Source organism: Eriocheir sinensis, chromosome 58 (assembly GCF_024679095.1).
Source record: "Eriocheir sinensis breed Jianghai 21 chromosome 58, ASM2467909v1, whole genome shotgun sequence".
Classification (NCBI taxonomy): Eukaryota; Metazoa; Arthropoda; class Malacostraca; order Decapoda; family Varunidae; genus Eriocheir; species Eriocheir sinensis.
Window position 1 is genome coordinate 11,617,236 of NC_066566.1, and position 15,200 is coordinate 11,632,435.

The 15,200-nt window shown below is 42.0% G+C and overlaps 1 pseudogene; it reads right to left on the reverse strand.

The window, feature by feature from the left end:
- Nucleotides 1–12,894: 12,894 nt before the first annotated feature.
- On the reverse strand, nucleotides 12,895–14,789 carry LOC126985154 (uncharacterized; annotated as a pseudogene).
- Nucleotides 14,790–15,200: the final 411 nt, after the last annotated feature.

A 15,200-nucleotide genomic window follows, 5' to 3' on the forward strand; every position in this document is an offset into this window, starting at 1 on the left:
CAAAGGAATGTCAAGGTGAAGTAACTACCCTAGCTAATTATAGCAAATGTAGGGATGAACAAATAAGGTGCAGCTTACCTATGGCCTATATAGCAGCAGTTAACCCAAACTTTTCAGGCCACGCACCAAGCTGTGACCGAGTCCACGCCCCCGCTAAGACTCCACCAGTACTGAGGTCCTGTCGATTTCCTGAAATTTCGTCCACTTTTTGACGAATTTTGTGCCCGCAAAGTACGAGGCTCTGAGCGATGGCTATCAAAACTGAACGAAAATGTACCTGGGGGTGAATGAATGTGCTCAGAGTCTGGGAAAGTTTCAAACAAAGAACAGACAACTCCGCTGAAGTGTACAGCAAACGTTAATTACTTTTAAAACAATGGCAGCTAATGATGTGTTTGACATTTTAACGAGAAATAAAATCCGCAATTACACAGTTTTTTTCCTTACGCACGCCTATATAGTGATCAGCTCACGCACCACACTTTGGGAACAGCTTGTAGGCTGAAAAAAATATCCATCACTGCAAATGAGGTAAAAGAAGAATTGTATAAATCAGTTGATAGGATTGTTGATATGTTACCTAACGAGGGACTTAACCCTAATGCCAAGGTTTTCTCACCAGAAGTTGATTTGCAGGAACCTGACACACATGTGAACAACAATTCTGGTTGACGGTCAAATGGCACTGATAATAATGTTAGGCATACTACCCAGCCTTCCCCAGGTTCAGTCAGTCAGTTAGATGCAATGCAGAGGCTAGCAGATATTATGTCAATGAGGCAAACCAGAGATAACCTTCCACGTCCAGAACCAGAAGTGTTCAAGGGAGACATGTTAGTTTTCACAACATGGTTAAAAAGTTTTGAAATTTTCATTGAGTCCAGAACTACTGATTTTACCGAAAGGCTCTTTTACCTTGGAAGGTATACCGATGGTGAAGCCAAGGAAGCAATCAGTGGATTGCTTCAGTTAAATACTGAAGAAGCTTACATAAAGGCTAAGAAAACCCTAAAGGATAGGTTTGGAAATCAGTTTCTTGTGTCTAATGCCTACAGAAAGAAGTTATATGAGTGGCCAAAAATTCAGCAGAATGATGGCCCAGCACTAAGGAAATTTGCAGATTTCCTGGACAGCTGCAAGACAGCAATGGAAAGCATACCTCATCTAGTGGTGTTAGATGACTCGCAGGAGAATGTCAAATTATTGAAAAAGTTACCTGTCTCACTAGTTGAGAAATGGAACACAGTAGTGTACAAGTATGCTTCTAGAGGTGATGATGATAGTGATGATGAAGGTCTAACAGACATAAGTTCTGAACAATATCCTCCCTTTAAAAGGTTCTGTAAGTTCATACGTAGAGAGGCTACAAAGGCGTGCAACCCAATATCATCGTACAGTGCAGTCATAGATAAGAATCAACGGAGCACTGCAGTTGTAGCCAAAGGAAGAAATAGTAGTTCAAGTACTGATAAATCTGGAAACAGAAGTTTCAAGACAGAGGCATCAGAGGTAAAGCCGTCACACACAACAACGGACAACAAGGCTAGATATGATAAAAGGCATGAAGTAAGACAAACAGGGCCAAGGAGACTGAGCTGCCTTTATTGCAATGAAGAGCATGATGTAGATGTGTGTAAAAAGTTCAACTTGCTTGATAACAATGCAAAGTTTGACTTTGTGCAGAAGCAGCACTTGTGTAGAGGATGCTTGAAGCGTGGTCACAGAAAGATAGATTGCCGTCATAAGAAATGTTGTAGTATGTGTCACCGATACCACCCAACATCTCTTCACAATAATGCTCTTGCACAAACTAGTGCTCCAACTGTCAAGGCAGGAGACTCAGATAAAGCAACTCAGCCAAAAGCAAATGAAAGCTCAGCAGTTTCAAACAAGATTAACACCAGTCAGTCCATGACTGGAGATATGCACACCATGATTGTGCCAGTGTGGTTACACCACAGAGACAATGAACACAATAAAAGGTTGGTGTATGCATTATTGGATTGTCAGTTTGATGCCTGTTTCATCAAAGAAAGCACCTTGGAAAGAATGGGAGTTAGTGGCTCACCAGTACACCTCAAGCTCTCCACAATAACGGGAGAACAGGTAGTCCCCTGCACAAAAATCAATGGACTTGTTGTATGAGGATTCAGTGAGCACATGCAAATAGATCTTCCACCTGCATATTCCAAGGAAGATATTCCTACAAAGGAGGCTCAGATACCATGCAATGAAACAGCCCAAACCTGGCCACACTTAGCAAGAATCTCTAACAAACTGATGCCTTATGATTCAAATGTAGATGTGGCACTTCTTATTGGAGCTAACTGTATCAGAGCCATGAAGCCCAAAGAGATTATTGTGGGAGAAGAAGATGATCCTTATGGACTTAAAACACACTTAGGATGGGGCGTTATTGGCCAAGCAATTAAAGAAACCAAGAAAGTTTCAGATGATGTAGCGAGAGCATATAGAACTATAGCCCAAGAAGATGTCACCAGTGAAGAAAGAAAAGTTAGTTTCCTTGTTGTTCCTACTCAGACAGAGGAGTTAATAAACCCAGCACAAGTCAGGAACATGTTTGAGCTTGATTTTAATGATAAAGGAACTGACAACACTCCCTTTTCCTATGATGACAAAAGATTCCTGAAAAGGATGAGAGAGGGAGTGAGTCAGCAGAGAGAAGGGCACTATGAGCTGCCTCTTCCACTTAAGAATAATGACATCAAGCTTCCAAACAACAAGGACATGGCCTTGCATAGGCTCATGAAGTTAAAGGCAAAACTTATGAGAGATAGAAAGTACCACCAAGATTACAAGGAATTCATGAAAGAATTAATTGACAAAGGCTATGCAGAAACTGTGCCAGCCAGGGACTTGCAACGAGCAGATGGTCAGGTGTGGTATATACCACACCATGGGGTTTACCACCCAAAGAAACCAGGAAAGATAAGAGTGGTATATGATTGTAGTGCTAACTACAGAGGTCATTCTTTAAATGGTCACCTGATACAGGGCCCAGACCTAACAAACAATCTGGTTGGGGTTCTATGTAGATTTCGTCAGGAAGTGACAGCCTTTGTATGTGACATAGAAGCAATGTATCACCAAGTCAAGGTGAACCCTGAACAAAGAGATTTGCTGCGCTTTCTGTGGTGGAATAATGGAAATCCAGTTGAGAATATGCTTGAATACAGAATGACGGCCCATTTGTTTGGAGCAACATCATCTCCAAGTGTTACTAATTTTGCACTTAAGCAAGCTGCAAATGACTATGAGGCTCAGTATGGATATGAAGCAGCAAACTTCATAAGGAAAGATTTTTATGTTGATGATGGACTTAAATCAGTCCCAACAGCACAGGATGCCATTGATCTACTAATGAAAAGCAAGGCATTGTGTAAAATGGGAGGTTTTAATCTCCATACGTTTCTGTCAAACAGTAAGGAAGTGTTAGCAGCAATAGCTCCTGAAGAAATTAATAACACCGTCAAGAGCCTGGATTTAAGTAAAGACATGCTACCAGTAGAAAGAACACTTGGAGTGGAGTGGTGTGTAGAATCTGATACTTTCCAGTTCAGAATACAAGTCAAAGAAAAGCCACTCACAAAAAGGGGTATATTGTCTACTGTGAGTTCAATATATGATCCATTAGGCCCTGTGTCTCCTCACATCCTCATTGGCAAAGGGATACTCCAGGAGTTATGCCGTGAAGGAGTAAGTTGGGATGAGGAGATACAACAGTATGTGAGGCCACAGTGGCAGCAATGGAGAGATGACCTACGAAAATTAGAGCACTTAAAAATACCACGATGTTACAAGCCTGAAGGATTTGGTGAAATTAAGAAAGTTGAACTGCATCATTTTTCTGATGCCAGTCAAAAGGGATATGGTCAGTGCTCTTACATAAGACTGATCAACACTGCTGATCAAATACACTGTGCACTTGTAATGGCAAAATCAAGAGTGACACCCCTCCGAGCCATCACTGTGCCGAGATTGGAACTCACAGCAGCAGTTGTGTCGGTGAGAATCAGTGCAGTCTTAAAGAAGGAGTTAGACTATGAAGATATTCAGGAAGTGTTTTGGACAGACAGTATGGTAGTGCTGGGATACATCAACAATGATTCTAGATGATTTCATGTATATGTAGACAACAGAGTCCAACAGATAAGAGATCAAACTTCACCGAGTCAGTGGAAGTATGTGGAAACAGAGCACAACCCAGCAGACTATGCCTCAAGAGGGCAGTCTGTAGAAGAGTTAATTAACAAGGACAAGTGGTGGAATGGGCCACGCTTCTTGTGGCAACACTTTGAGATGAATGATGACCCATCAGAGCATCATGAATTGGAAGATGATGATCCTGAAGTAAAAAGAGTTGCATCATGTGCTACACAGACACATGAGCCGTTTAATGTACTAGAGAGGCTGAACTGTTTCTCTGATTGGTTCCGTATGAAGAGAGCCATTGCAGTGTGCCTTAGACTTCAAAGGATGTACAAGAAGAATGCAGATGGGACACATAAAGGAAGGAGCCAAGAATACATTCCACTGACAGTACAGGAACTGAAAGAAGCTGAAAATGAGATAATAAGGCAGGCTCAGGCTCATGCCTTCCATGAGGAAATAAAGATGCTGAAGGGTGCAGGAAACCATGAGTCTTCCCCACAGACAAATAGAAGAGAAACAACAGTAAAGAAAACAAGCAAGTTGTACAAACTTGATCCCTTCATAGATGAAGGTGGAATAGTAAGAGTTGGGGGAAGAATAAGGATGTCTACTCATCAAGTAGCAAGACATCCAGCAATCCTGCCTAAGGATGCCCATGTTACTGATCTACTAATTTGCTACTACCACAAAAGGGTACCTAATCAGGGTAGGGGCATAACACTAAATGAAATTAGAGCATCTGGGTACTGGATTTTGGGGGGCTCATCTCTGGTGGCTAGACATGTCTCAAAATGTATAGTCTGCAGAAGAGTTAGAAGTGACACACAAGGTCAAAAGATGGCAGACTTGCCACAAGATAGTAGAGCCTTCCCCTCCCTTTGCTTATGCTGCAGTTGACTTTTTTGGTCCTTTCTACATCAAAGAGGGACGTAAAGAGCTAAAGAGCTATGGGGTTCTTTTCACATGCATGGTATCACGTGCAGTCCATCTAGAGACAGCAAACAGTCTGGACACTACTTCCTTTCTCAGTGCCTACCGCCGCTTTATAGGAAGAAGAGGGCGAGTAAGACAGTTAAGATTAGATCAAGGAACAAACTTTTGGGTGCAAAAAACGGGTTAGCCAACTCTTTGAGAGAAATGGATGAGGAGAAGCTCAGAACCGAACTACTGAAGGACAGTTGTGATTGGGTTCATTTCAAGATGAATGTACCACATGCTAGCCATATGGGTGGGGTGTGGGAGAGACAAATAAGAACAGTGAGAAGCATATTGTCAGTGCTACTTGATCAACGTGGACCTCAGTTAGATAATGAAACACTTAGAACATTAATGATAAAAACAGAGACAGTGGTAAATGGTAGACCTCTAACTGTGGATAACCTTACCTCTCCTACCGGCTTAGAACTCCTGACACCCAACACTCTGTTAACTATGAAGTCAACGATTGCGATGCCTCCTCCAGGTAAATATGAAAGAGTTGACTTGTACTCAAGGAAACGTTGGCGTAGGGTACAGTTCCTTGCAAATGAGTTTTGGTCAAGGTGGAAAAGGGAAGTTTTGCAGTCTCTTCAGCTTAGAGATAAATGGCAGAAACCTCAAAGAAACCTCAAGGTGGATGATATTGTTATTGTTAAGGATTGCAACCTAGCTAGAAACCAATGGAAGCTAGGCAGAATAACTGAGTGTCTTCCAAGTGATGATGGTCTTGTGAGAAAGGTGAAAGTGATGACGTCAGACTCATATGTCTTGACAATTCAGGGAAAAGAATAAAGGCAATGAACATTGTTGAAAGGCCTGTTCATAGTCTTGTTCCCTTGTTAGAATGTACTACTAGGGGTGGGCAGGTGCCGGTACCAGTACCGGTACTAACGGTACCAGCTAAACGGTACGGTACCGGTACTAGTTGCGCGGATTTATTTATTGGATTTATTGATAATTCTTCATGTCCGATTTTTTTTTTAGGTTGCTAATAAATATTGTTATTGTTATTAGACTATGATCGAGTACATCCATAATAACTATACATGCTATTTTTTATCGAAAAAATAAATATTCACTTCATTCAGAGAGAGAGAGAGAGAGAGAGAGAGAGAGAGAGAGAGAGAGAGAGAGAGAGAGAGAGAGAGAGAGAGAGAGAGAGAGAGAGAGAGAGAGATTTACATAGAAAATCAGACCACACAGACCCCATGGTCCAGACTTGGTGGTCTGTCCTTAAACCTAAGTGATTTTACATTAATCAGAAGACTCCAAAACGTTGCATTTCTACTCTAGTTGATATTAAGTTGAAGGAAGTGACGGTCGAGCTTATTTTTGAAGGAGTCAATCGTGTTACACTGGACCACTGACGGTGGAAGCTTATTCCATTCTCGCACTACAACGTTGGTGAAGAAAAATTTGGTGCAGTCTGAATTTACTTGTCTACATCTGAGTTTTACGCCATTGTTCCTCGTGCGCAAAGTGTCATCGATCATAAACAATGTTGATCTGTCTACATTCGTGAAACCATTAAGTATTTTAAAACATTCGATCAGTTTTCCTCGGAGGCGACGTTTCTCAAGAGAGAACATGTTAAGGGTAGAAAGCCTTTCTTCGTAGGATTTGTTGCGCAAGGAAGGGATCATTTTCGTTGCCCGACGCTGAACACCTTCTAATTTAGCAATATCCTTTGCATGGTGGGGAGACCAAAACTGTACCGCATATTCCAAGTGGGGTCTGACTAAACTGTTGTAGAGCGGGAGTATTACATCTTTATTCTTGAATACAAAGTTTCTTTTAATGAAGCCCAACATTCTGTTCGCTTTATTTGCTGCATCGATGCATTGCTGTGAGAATTTGAGGTTTGACGCGAGAGAGAGAGAGAGAGAGAGAGAGAGAGAGAGAGAGAGAGAGAGAGAGAGAGAGAGAGAGAGAGAGAGAGAGAGATCACCACTTAGTGAGTGGATATCTCGGTGATATGGGTAGTGGGTACTCGATCATAGTCTAATAACAATAACAATATTTATTAGCAACCTAAAAAAGAAAAAGAATCGGACATGAAGAATTATCCAGTAACTCCAATAAATAAATAAAATAATGGAAACGGAAGCTGTGATGGAAACGGAAAGCAAGACAAAATGGTGGGAACTTGGGGAGACGGTCAGCGGGGCAGTGACAGCGTCTACACACAGGGCCCATACCACATGGAGGCGGGCGAGCGCCGAGCGTCACTAAGATCCTAACGGTACCGGAACTAGCGGCAATGCGCAGTGCCGAGTGATCATTAAGCTTATCGGAACCCAAGTGATCATGATGCTTCGCGGTACCAGTACCGATACCAGTTATCGATACCAGGTACCTCACTTGGGTTCCGGGAAGCTTAATGATCACTCGCCGGTACCTGGTATCGATAACTGGTATCGGTACTGGTACCGCGAAGCCTCATGATCACTTGGGTTCCGGGAAGCTTAATGATCACTCGGCACTGCGCATTGCCGCTAGTTCCGGTACCGTTAGGATCTTAGTGACGCTCGGCGCTCGCCCGCCCGCCTCCATGTGGTATCACGCAGTATGGGCCCTGTATGTAGACGCTGAGTCACTGCCCCGCTGACCGTCTCCCCAAGCTCCCACCATTTTGTCCTGCTTTCCGTTTCCATCACAGCTCCCGTTTCCATTATTTTATTATTTGATTTATTTATTGGAGTTACTGGATAATTCTTCATGTCCGATTCTTTTTCTTTTTTAGGTTGCTAATAAATATTTACATATTTACATAGATTTACATAGAAAATTAGACCACACAGACCCCATGGTACAGACTAGGTGGTCTGTCCTTAAACCTAAGTGATTTTACATTAATCAGAAGGCTCCTAAACGTTGCATTTCTACTCTAGTTGATATTAAGTTGAAGGAAGAGAGAGAGTTTTCTTTACAGGAAATTTGTTTGGGAATTTCATCAGAAGTCATTAAGAAAAAAAAACTCCTTTGGGTACCGGTACCGGTACCGGTACTAACGGTACTTGAGTTTTCGGTACCGGTACTACCGGTACTCAAATTAACGGTACTTGCCCATCCCTATGTACTACTCAGGAAGACCATGGCGACCCCACCGAGGAGCCTAAATGATCTGTTTGTACTTAGGAAGTGCAAAGATGATGTTAGCAGTATTTCATGTATCTGTAATACTCATGTTATGATCAATGTATTAAGTAGTTATAAGTTAAAGGTTAAGATTCGTTTTAGGTCCGTGCCAGTATCTCATTGCCTACCTTATGAAACATCAGTATCTCTTCATATATCTTTTCTACAAACCTTCAACAGTCATGGAAACGCTTTGAAAATCCAATTCAAGGACTTTTTTTTTACTCATGAAAATAAGGGATAATGTTTACGAAAGCGCGTCGCCTCCTCTGGTGCCGGTGTTGCGAGAAATGCTTCCTCGCTGAAATAAGTCACATATACATGTGTAGGGGGGGGAGGGTCGAGGAGAGCGCAGCCCCCCCGTTAGTAGGTCGTAAAGTTCGGTTGGAGTAGTTTAAATATGCTCCTGACCTAAACCTATATATATATATATATATATATATATATATATATATATATATATATATATATATATATATATATATATATCCCCTATTTTCAAGAGTAAAAAAAAATCCTTGAATTGGATTTTCAAAGCGTTTCCATGACTGTTGAAGGTTTGTTGAAAAGATATATGAAGATATACTGATGTTTCATAAATTAGATTATGAGATACTGGCACGGACCTAATACGAATCTTTACCATTATATATATATATATATATATATATATATATATATATATATATATATTCCCTTCTCTCCCGGCTGTACGATAATTTGGGTGTAAATACGATAATTTTGAGTACATTGCACGATAATTCTCTGCTGCGAAGATGGCAGCCCTGGGTTGCGCGCGCATCCAGACAGCCTCTCCATTACCTCAACATTGCAATCCGCGGTGGCGCTGCCGACGTCATCTTTAATCAGGTAATATCCATGTAAATAATCGTTTCCATGACGCGTCCATTATATCGTGAATTCTATAGGCCTTCGTTCAGGTGCCCAGGAGGGTAATGATGTCAGGGAAGCGGAAATTACGTGTAACAGGTGGTTCGGTGTGGTTGGTTCGGCACATGGCAGACAGATCTCGTAAACCTCCCACGCCCATGCCTTCACAAGCTGTGCGGGCGTGTCTGAAACTCGAGGTTAGGCGTTAGACCCAGCAAACACAAGTACGTACGTTGGGCCTCCAGCGGGCCGTCATGTGTTGTACGTTGCGGCGGCCCGACGGTGCAAAACGCCGTCTGCCCGATGTCATTTTTGCTCATCGTCATAACAGAGGCCCGACGTAGTATGCCGATCATATGCCTCCCATATGCCGCCTTGCCTCCCATATGCCGCTTTGCCTCCCATATGCCGATCATATGCCTCCCATATGCCGCTTTGCCTCCCATATGCCGATCATATGCCTCCCATATGCCGCTTTGCCTCCCATATGCCGATCATATGCCGCCCACATGCTGATCATATGCCGCCCATATGCCGATTATATAATATGCTAGCCCCAGCCCCCACTCACCCAGGGCATTTGGGGTCTTGGGGCAGTTGCCCCCCCCAAGACTCAAATTGCCCCCCCCCACCCACAGTGTGCCCCCCCCACCCCCGAAGCCACAACAACTAACAGCAGCTGGATATAGTTATATATATATATATATATATATATATATATATATATATATATATATATATATTTTTTTTTCATTATTATTATTATTATTTTGTTGTTGTTGTTGTTGTGTGTGTGTGTGTGTGTGTGTGTGTGTGTGTGTGTGAACAGTCAACACTGAGCGGCAGTTAGGGTTCCGGGAGCAGCAAAGACAGACGTGCTGTAGCCTGTTTAGGAGGTGGGCCTCAGAACTGGTGACGTCGCGGTGTGGGGCCTGTGAGAGTGCCAAGCCTAGTACTTTCCCCATCTCTATCTCGCCCCTGTGTCACTGTGTGCTGTGTGTGTGGATCTACAGTGAGGGTGTAAGCTAGATGAGTGTGCGTGATTTGTTGTGTGAGCGGTGGACATCGTGTATACAGTGTACCGGTATGTGAGTGTGGAGCTTTGCATGAGTGTTTGCGGGTGTCTGTGTTGCACCAGCGTAAGAGTGTGGTGAAAAAATGGTGAGCCACCGACGGACAGACCACCAGTGTTTGCTTGCCTCTGTCCTCTGTCCTTCGTCTTAGCAGCTCGATGTAAACCTCCCGACAAGGGAGGAGACGAGGCCGCCATTACCCTCGCACGCTGTGTACCCCTCTCCTGTATAAATCCAATAGTGACCCCAGTCAACCCACCGTTACCCATGGATTAAAGAGAGAGGATAGTTCATGCCGACGTCATTGTTATGACGTGGCGGGGAACCGTGACGTCACTCCCGCAACTCGTGCGCACTGGTTCCCAAAGCCCCGCGGGTACAGAGAGGAACTGCTTCATTCTGGCTTTTATTCATTTAAATAACATAACCTTTAAGTTAGTTTAACGCAGCACAATATGAAACTAGTAAAAAATAAAACTGATAGTAGGATGCGACATTTATGCACCAAATCGAGAAAATAACCAAGAGAACAAAAAACAATAAGTTTATGTGGAGCTGTGTCAGATGCTGTATACATATATTTTCGTGTTTCATATTCCCTTCTTGTAGCCCTACGAACATATCGGTGACTAAAATAATAATAAGAAATGCCATAATAACTAATGCAAAAACTGAACTAGCAGCTACTCGTAGCCTAGTTAATAACTTGAGAATCCTTACTTTTCACTTATGATTATGCAGTTACATACTCTGTAAATTTACCTACCTCTTTTCACAAATTTGTCCTTGCCACTTAGCATTCAAGCTTTATCGCATGTTCTAGCCAGGGAAATACGTGCGGTGACAAATTTGAACTTACACTCACCAAGTTCTTTATATTATACACAGCAGCTAAATGTGGAACTTTTAGGTGGAATTATCTTGCATTTTGCATTTGTAGCACGGTAAATCATATCCTACACAGACTTGTGGTATACCTAAAATAGCGCCCTATTGCTAATTTTAAATTAACTAATCAAAACTAACCAATCCTAGCAAGACTCTGACCTTGCCTAACCCTATCAGCAAACAGATGGCTGACCAGATACAACGAAGTATCATGGAACAACCATTTTTAGTTCATAATGTTGTATGGCCAGAGCATCTCTATTGAGCTCCTGTGCACTTCGTGATCCCTTTTGAGTTCCTCTGAGGATTTTTTTACCACAACTTCACAATGCTGGTTGGGCAGTGAATCTCAGACAAGTCACCTTTGCCTTTGTGGACCATTTCAGTTTCATTGAAGTGTCAAAGTATATTCGTACTACATCGAATCATGTAAACGGGATAATGGAAAAATGGAAGACATACAGTTAGCAAAGCCAGAACGACTGCCAGTATGAAAATAATTGCAGAATTAAGAGAAGCATCACAGCACAAAGGAAGACTAAAGGGAGTTTTCTTCCTCCTTTATATTCCATCTTCTCCCATGCACGGGGTTAGACGTGTGTGTGGTGATCCTCCTCCATCTTGCTCAGTTGGACCATTATCCTGAGACACAGCAGTTGGTTTGAAATCAGCTTCCCTTCTAGATGAGTTGTCGGCCAAGACTACTAACAATCGTTGAAGGGGAGCAATTGAAACCATATATATGTAATACAACTTAACCACAGTTTATTTGGTACACACCATAGACTATGGGTACACACACACACACACATATATATATATATATACTATATATATATATATATATATATATATATATATATATATATATATATATACAAGCTAATTTATATATTTATTGGTAGGAATATAAAGTAACAGGTTAACGTTGTCTGAGTAGCATATAATATCTGCCTCATAGGAAAAAATCAAGTAGATATCTTGCCTCCATTGAGAAGACATTATTATTATTATTATTATTGTTATTGTTACTATCATCATCATTACTATTATCTATTTACATTATTATTATTATTATTATTATTATTATTATTATTATTATGAATATTAATAATAATATTATTATTATATGAATCAATGAGTGCGACCCACTGGAAAGCATGAATTCTATAAGCCAAAAGGCACAGCAGGCAACACTTCTCTGATAATAGAAGATGCAGTATGAGAAAGAAGGTATAGAATAGGAAGTTTTGGAGAAATCTAGCTGCAGGTAGACAACTAAGAGAAAGGAGAGGTAGTTACACTTTTAAAAGTTTCACAATTACTAAAATTAAGAATCACACTGGGAAATGTATTCCGAAGTGTGACGGACATTGGGATGAAACACCGGAAAAATTAGAAAAGTACACGAGACTTACCTAAGGTCAGTTGAAGTGTACTTATAATTTTGCGAAGCAAATCGCCTCGGCTGGTTGGAAGCCTTCACATGAGAAAGCTTCACGCGCCGCCGCCAGATCAGACTTTGACATGTACGAACGCCCACATGAAATAAAGGGTATCTGGTCGTGTGATTAGTAGCGTAATTAGTAGTGTAATTAGTAGCGAAGGGTGGGAGAGGAGGGCATGTGAAGGCTTCAATTAGCCGAGGCGATTTGCTTCGCAAAATTATAAGTACACTTCAACTGACCTAAGGTAAGTCTCGTGTACTTTTCTAATTTTACTTCATCAAATCGCCGTTCGGCTGGAGGAATCCTCCACATGAGGCTTTGAAGCCATGTGGGTGTCGTACCGTATGTGTATCGTGAATTTTGGGGAATAATAACCTTATTGGAAACAGATAACACCATATTGACCTTGCAAATACATGTATGAGCATGTACATATAACAAAATGACAACTTGACCTGTTGAGGACTATGCAATTGGAACAATTTGTAGTAATCCATCATCCCCAAATAAAACCATAAAAATATTAATCCGCTGTCACTATGACTCCCAGTAGTCTCTGTAACCCGGGCTCACCAGTACCTTGTGTAAACATAACATATTTATTAATGTATGTACATAAAGATTTGCATGTAACATGTAAACATAATCTTAACCTAACTTTGAGGCCCACAAAAGCAGCTGCATTAGAGTCAAACATGGGCATCCAAGCTGCTGTCCGCTGATGTACTTATTCCAACACTGCCTCCTGAAATGCATCTGTCCCTGTGACAATGTGCTTGTCATAATAAGTTGCAAAGGTGGTTTCCCTTGACCATCCTGCTTTTGCCATTATGCATTCAAGTGGTACAGCCATAGCTTTGGCTTTTGATGCCGCGGCTGGCCTCACACTACCTGCTGTGAAAGTGTTGGTGTTTACCCCAGACATATTAAGCATAGTTCTAAGCCAACATGCAATAGTGTCTTTAGACACTGCTTTATGTGGTTTGATGAAACTTATGAATAATTTAATGTCATTTAGTTGAGTGATTTGTCGGTGTTCTTGTGTGGCTTTAATGTAGCATTTCAAGGTTTCACACACGCATAAACTGGCGTCCTTTGGATAAGCCTGAAACTTAATGCTACGAATGTTGTAGCTAGGCCTACCCTGCTTAAGAATTCCCCCCAAAGGCACAGAAATGAAGTCATCTCCTATAGTAATGCCATTTAATACCAGCAAGTGTAACGCCTGTACTCTGGCAGCTTGTGTCAGTGCCATCAACATCACGAGTTTTAATGTGACTTCTTTAAGTGACAGGTTTTTTCAGTGGGTACATCGTTCTCAGTTTCTGCAAAACGGGCTTAACATCCCAAGTGTCTGTGTACCTGGGTTTGGTTGGTCTCAAATTGAACACCCCTCTCATAAAGCGGATCACCAGAGGGTGGACCCCTGCCCTACAGCCATTGACTACAATTCCCAATGAAGATAGAGCACCTCTTGCTGTGTTGATACTGTCATAGCCCACGTTCCGGTGGAATGTTTCCGTTAAAAAGTTTATTATTTCTGGTGCAGTGGGATTAACGGGATCGATATCCCGTCTATGACAAAACTGGGCCCACCTTCTGATGTGTGGCCTGTACTGCTTCTCTGTGCCAGGTTTCCAGGATGCCATAACAATTTCTGCGCCCTCTGCAGATACGCCCTGTTCTCGTAGGGATTCCCTGATAGAAGGCACGCCATGAGTCTCGTGTGTTTCAATAGCGGGTGAGGTTCTGCCGTAGATGGGTGCGTCAGCACATCCTTCCCCATGATCAGACGAGAGTGATCGACCAGCAACTGGAGGAGAGTGCCCATCCAAGGCTGCGAAGTCCATAGTGGCACCACCATCCACCCTTTCGCTACCTCTGCTTTTAGCTTTTGCAGGCACCTAGTAATTAATGAAAACGGAGGAAAGATGTAACAAAGTTGAAACTGTGTCCATATAAATGAGAACGCATCAAAATATTTTGCCTCTGGGTCTGGTTTCCACGAACAGAACGTGCTTACTTGCTTATTAATTCTAGAGGCAAACAGATCAATGGAAGGAGTACCAAACACTTGAGATAACTCCCTGAAGATGTTTTCACCCAGTTTCCATTCGCGTCTGTCATTAATTTTACGAGAAGCTATGTCTGCAATAATGTTGTCTTTGCCTGGTACTATGTGCGAACATATGATCCACGAGTTGTTTCCCACACACCAGTCCCAACTTTCAATAGATATGTTGTTGCAAGTTTGCGATTTAGAACCCCCCATTTCGTTGACATACGATATGGCAGTGGTGTTGTCACAGAAAACCTTTATGTGCCTGTCCCTGAGTTCAAGTGTGAATGTTTGCAGTGTCAGGAGAATGGCTTTGAGCTCGAGAGCATTTATGTGTAAATGTTTTTCCTCCCTTGACCAATTACCACTCACTGTCTGTTGGTCTAGGTGACCACCCCAGCCTGAGCGAGATGCATCCGTGTACAATTCAATATCTGGTCCTGTTCTGAAAATTTGTCTGTCCTGAATTGAAACGTTATTTATCCACCAATTCAAATCTTCTCTCATGTCATTAGTGATAGTCATTTTCCTGTTAAAGTCACCTTTCTCTTC